General features: G+C 42.9%; 1 pseudogene; it reads left to right on the top strand.

The window, feature by feature from the left end:
- Positions 1 to 498: 498 nt before the first annotated feature.
- Positions 499 to 3,542, top strand: LOC145412622 (E3 SUMO-protein ligase ZBED1-like; annotated as a pseudogene).
- Positions 3,543 to 6,487: the final 2,945 nt, after the last annotated feature.

The raw sequence follows: 6,487 nt of genomic DNA, 5'->3' as shown, positions 1-6,487 counted from the left end.
TGAATTGATATGAATTGATTGATGTTACTAAAAATAAATATTGTGATCAGACATTATAAAATACTGTATAGTTTACTGGCAACTTGGCAAGTGCCAACAATGTATGCATAACATAGCTTTATTTCAATTATATTGTGATGTTTGGCAACATTATTCATGTAATCATATCACAGTAGGCCTGGTAAACTTAAACTATGTTCTTTACATATAGCCTATGTTTTAATAATATAGGCTATTTAAGAATGTGTTCTTTTCCTTATAATTGTCTCTACAATTATTTAAAAAAAAATTTGTATGATGTCATGTTCAAGAATGGCAGGTTTGAATCCTGTCAGTTTGCCTGGATGAGCTGGTGTGTACATGTCCAGTACATGTCCTGCCTAACCTGCCATACCCTGTTGGCCAGTGTGCAAAGTTCAGTAGTGTGGTGGAAACCACTGGCAGCTGGTCTATGATAAGTGGCTTACTCTGCTTTAAAAAACAAATCCTGTGACAAAAATGCCACTAAAATCAAATGTACATAGCCATTTCAACATGCCTTCTAGTTCTAGTGAATGCAAACCAGGAAACCTTAAAGCTGTTTGCCGTCACTGTAACCAGCCTGTTGGTGGATCTACCAAAGCAACATCAAACTTCAGGAGGCATTTAGAGGTGAGCATTTGGTTACTTTAGTAGTACCTGATTAGTATTTTAGACAGAAGAAATTAAGAAGAATTTCTTTATATATTCAGTACACTATGGCTACTACTGTATGAGAGAGAGAGAGAGAGAGAGAGAGAGAGAGAGAGAGAATTTTATTACCCTCTTTCTTTACACTTTTTCAGTGTACTTAGTACTTACAGTATTTGTTTATTTGGTTTAAGTCAACACATTTGATATTTATAGTTATTAGTGCAGTTGCAGTCATTCATAAACTATACTGTACTGTAATATCTTTTTGTGCTTTTGGGTTTGGTATTGTACCTAACTAGAACCTAGCCTAACCTCTTGAAAGCTGAACAAAAACAGGCTGAAATAGGGTTATTAGTTGTAAGGTATGTATTAGCTGTATGAAAAAGAAAAGGAAAGACAGGTGTTTGTTAAAATATACTGTAATATTGTCTTTTTGTGCCTTTGGGTTTGGTAATGTACTGGTACCTAATTAGCCTAACTTAACCTCTTAGAAGCTGAACCAAAACAGGTTGAGATAGGGTTATTAGTTGTAAGGCATGTATTAGCTGTATAAAAAAGAAAACAGGAAAAACTGGTTTTCAATAAAATATGCTGTAATGTAGCCTCTTTTGTGTGCTTTTGGTTTTGGTACTGTACCTATCTAACCTAGCCTAACTCTTTAAAAGCTGAACCAAAACAGATTGAGACAGAGTTATTTGTTGTAAGATATGTATTAGTTGTATAAAAAAAGAAAAAGGAAAAACAGTTTTTTTTTTATAAAATATACTGTGGCCAGTAGTGCATTCGGACTGCCGACCATCAGATCAGTTGCTGAGTGCTCAACCAACCGAGCAGATTTTGAACTATTACCATCAGGTCAGTCACCAAACGCTCTACCAACCGAGCTGGGGCTCTGGGTAGCTCGGCTGGTGGAGCGCTTGGCTACTGATCTGATGGTCGGTAGTTCGAATCCATCGCTGGCCAATGGCCACCTTTGGAGGAAGTAGTGTAGCAGTCTCCTGTAATTCTAGCGAGGTTACATAGTAATATGGCTTAGCTCTATGGATTAATTTCCATTTTTATATCAGTCAAGCCACCTGGATCCCCTAACAGTCTTATATGTAAACTCTGTACATGGGTGGGAAGTTTTGTTCAGAGCCTTGTAAAACTAAATAATTTATTTTCCCTTGTTTTTCTTTTCAGAAGAACCACTCAGAAATCTATGAAAAGCTCGATATTCCACCAGCAGATCCACAACAGCCCTCAATGGTTAACTTCATGAAAGGCAGTACCAAAGGAAGCAAGTGGACATCCACCAACTCACGGCAGATTGAACTTACTAACTGTATTGTGAACTTTATTGCACATGATTTCCTTCCTCTATCCCTGGTTGATAGTAAGCGATTCCGCATGCTCATGGTGACTGCAGAGCCAAAGTTTTCAATGCCTAGTCGTAAGCATCTGAGTAGTGTACTTCTACCACAAAAGTCAAACAGTGTTCAGTCCCGGTTGAAGACCAAGTTACAGAAAGCCCAGAGTTTATGTGTGACAGTTGATTTGTGGTCCAGTAGGGATATGAGGTCCTTTATAGGTGTAACTGGTCATTTCATACTTGACTACAACATGAATAGTGTTATGCTGGCATGCCGTCGCTTTAAAGGCGCCCATACTTCAGAAAATATCTATAGCTTTATCAAGAAACAATGGCCCTCTATAATGTTGGGAGTAAGGTAACTACCATTGTTACAGATAACGCAGCAAATATGGTGAAGGCATTTACTCTTTTCCCAATGGAGCAACTTAAAGATGATGACGATGGTGATGATTTTGGTGTCAATGTCTGTGATACCCTTCCATCTGATGATACAGCACCTACGAAGTCTACAGTGTATGAATATCTACCCCCAAATCGCAGTCCATGCTTTGCTCATACTTTGCAGCTTGTGGTAAAAGATGGCTTGGAGAACGATAGTCAGATCAAGCAATTTCTGACAAAAGTAGCAAAGCTAGTTAGTTTTTGTAGGAAATCAACAACTGCTACAGAAGTTCTATCAAATGAATTAAAGCTCCAGATGGCAACATGTACACGCTGGAATAGCCAGCTGATGATGATAAGGTCAGTGCTACGTGTTTCATCTGATGTGTGGGACAAACTTGACACTCCTTACAAGTTGAAACAGTATGAGCTGAACACCATAAAAGAGCTTTGTGATATACTTGAGCCATTTGAGTATGTAACAGATCAGATTCAGGGACAAAACATGGTGACATGTAGTTTGGTAATTAACAGTGTCCGTGGCCTTCGGGCTGCTTTAGCTAATCTTCATGAAGTGCATAAGTGCAAACTTGTTTCTACACTGCAGGCCTCTACAGAAACTCGCCTGAGTAAGTTTGAGTCTATGGAGGATTTCCAGCTAGCTGCCACCTTAGACCCACGTTACAAGCTGGATTGGTGCCATGACAATGAAGTCGAAGACATTCGTGACCTTCTGACTAGGAAATACAATGCACTGAATGCAGCATGCAGTGGGTGTGGGGCTTCTTCATCTACTGCCCCTGAAGAACCACCACCGATGAAAAGGAACAAATTCTTTGCTTTGGTGAACCGGTCCTCTGCACCAACAGCAAGACCATCAGAAACCGAGGTTTCACTCTACCTCAGCCAACCATGTATACAAGAAGACAGTGATCCCCTTGGCTACTGGAAGGCCAAACAAAGTGAGCTTCCCATCCCCACTATACTTGCAACAAAGTACCTAGCCATTCCTGCTACATCGGCTCCTGTTGAAAGACTGTTTTCTGTTGCTGGCAAGCTTTTCAGGCCTGAAAGGTGCAATTTAGGTGACAAAAAATTTGAAGAATTGATGATGATCAGATGTAATTCTGAGTAACATTTTTCCAGGGCCAATTTTGAAATTCTAATTTTTGTTCCAAAAAATGAAGTAAGTTTTATGTTAAGGATATTGGATAGTATTGCGACTTGCAACAGTGTTGTTGATTTAAAGGAAGTTCTTTGTTAAACATGAAAATTGAGATCTAATATTAACAATATACAGTATGTAACCTTGAAGTTGGTGACAAATTTTTGGAAAATAGATATGTGAATGAATAAACAGTTTTATTTTTCCTCTTGATATTACTGGGAGTACCTGGGTGGCATAAGATTTAAATAAGTACCTTCAATTGGAATTGACAGGCTTATAAATTGAATTGAACTGGAATTGAAAACGTATTATTGAATTGAACTGGAATTGAAAACGTATTATTAAATTAATTGGAATTGAATTGAATTGACAAGCTTATGAATTGAATTGAATTGGAACTGAACATTTATTTTTCTAAATGAATTGGAATTGAATTGAATTGAATAATTCACATTTTACGTTGAATTGGAATTTAATTGAATTGATAAAAATTAATTGACCCCAACCCTGGTGATATGGACTGTGCCTTGGACACCACGATGACGACCCTGGCTATGAACTTGGACTGTGATATGGACTGTGCCTTGGACACCACGATGACGACCCTGGCTATGAACTTGGACTGTGATATGGACTGTGCCTTGGACACCACGATGACGACCCTGGCTATGAACTTGGACTGTGATATGGACTGTGCCTTGGACACCACGATGACGACCCTGGCTATGAACTTGGACTGTGATATGGACTGTGCCTTGGACACCACGATGACGACCCTGGCTATGAACTTGGACTGTGCCTTGGACACCACGATGACGACCCTGGCTGTGCCTTGCACACCACGATGACGACCCTGGATGGACTGTGCCTTGGACACCACGATGACGACCCTGGCTATGAACTTGGACTGTGATATGGACTGTGCCTTGGACACCACGATGACGACCCTGGCTATGAACTTGGACTGTGATATGGACTGTGCCTTGGACACCACGATGACGACCCTGGCTATGAACTTGGACTGTGATATGGACTGTGCCTTGGACACCACGATGACGACCCTGGCTATGAACTTGGACTGTGATATGGACTGTGCCTTGGACACCACGATGACGACCCTGGCTATGAACTTGGACTGTGATATGGACTGTGCCTTGGACACCACGATGACGACCCTGGCTATGAACTTGGACTGTGATATGGACTGTGCCTTGGACACCACGATGACGACCCTGGCTATGAACTTGGACTGTGATATGGACTGTGCCTTGGACACCACGATGACGACCCTGGCTATGAACTTGGACTGTGATATGGACTGTGCCTTGGACACCACGATGACGACCAAGGATGACTACCCTGGCTATGACGACCCTGGCTACTTGGACTGTGATATGGACTGCACTTGGACTGTGATATGGACTGTGCCTTGGACACCACGATGACGACCCTGGCTATGAACTTGGACTGTGATATGGACTGTGCCTTGGACACCACGATGACGACCCTGGATGACGACCCTGGCTATGAACTTGGACTGTGATATGGACTGTGCCTTGGACACCACGATGACGACCCTGGATGACGACCCTGGCTATGAACTTGGACTGTGATATGGACTGTGCCTTGGACACCACGATGACGACCCTGGCTATGAACTTGGACTGTGATATGGACTGTGCCTTGGACACCACGATGACGACCCTGGATGACGACCCTGGCTATGAACTTGGACTGTGATATGGACTGTGCCTTGGACACCACGATGACGACCCTGGCTATGAACTTGGACTGTGATATGGACTGTGCCTTGGACATCACGATGACGACCCTGGATGACGACCCTGGCTATGAACTTGGACTGTGATATGGACTGTGCCTTGGACACCACGATGACGACCCTGGCTATGAACTTGGACTGTGATATGGACTGTGCCTTGGACACCACGATGACGACCCTGGCTATGAACTTGGACTGTGATATGGACTGTGCCTTGGACACCAACCATGACGACCCTGGCTATGAACTTGGACTGTGATATGGACTGTGCCTTGGACACGAACTTGGACTGTGATATGGACTGTGCCTTGGACACCACGATGACGACCCTGGCTATGAACTTGGACTGTGATATGGACTGTGCCTTGGACACCACGATGACGACCCTGGCTATGAACTTGGACTGTGATATGGACTGTGCCTTGGACACCACGATGACGACCCTGGCTATGAACTTGGACTGTGATATGGACTGTGCCTTGGACACCACGATGACGACCCTGGATGACGACCCTGGCTATGAACTTGGACTGTGATATGGACTGTGCCTTGGACACCACGATGACCTGAATGACATAACCGACTCAGAAAAAACTGACCCGACGTATCAGACTCTGTCAGAACCGAATCTAACGTAACCGACTCAGACATAACCGATACTCACAACCGCGGCGTATTTATGCTTTTTTTTTTTTTTGTTTTTTTTCGCTGCTGCTGCGGCTCTCTCTCTCTCTCTCTCTTTCTCTCTCTCTCTTTCTCTCTCGCTGGTAGAAGGATTACTTAAACTCTCTCCGAATTACCGTAAACTGGGGAGAATTCGGACTCGGGGCTTGTAAGTGTAATTATAGTGTTGGAGTGGCTTTGGATGTATGTGTAGTCTGTGAACCAAGTGTAATCGGCCAGTGCAAACCGACTGGGTACAAGCATACTTTATAATATGGTTCAATCACAGCGCCCCTTATGTCCGCCAAAGCAGTACGTGAGTGGAAGAACGCCCTGGCAGGGCGAGAACCCTCGTTCTCCAGTGTACGAAAACGCACAGGTGTGGAAAGACTCACACAGACTGAACACCTCACTAGGCACGACAATTTTACAACACACACACACACACACACACACACACACATTCCGT

The sequence above is a fragment of the Coenobita brevimanus genome, chromosome 93 (assembly GCF_032717465.1).
Source record: "Coenobita brevimanus isolate Jiangsu-jjx chromosome 93, ASM3271746v2, whole genome shotgun sequence".
NCBI lineage: Eukaryota > Metazoa > Arthropoda > Malacostraca > Decapoda > Coenobitidae > Coenobita > Coenobita brevimanus.
The sequence above is the reverse complement of the archived record's forward strand: the minus strand, read 5'-3'. Positions and strand labels throughout refer to the sequence as shown.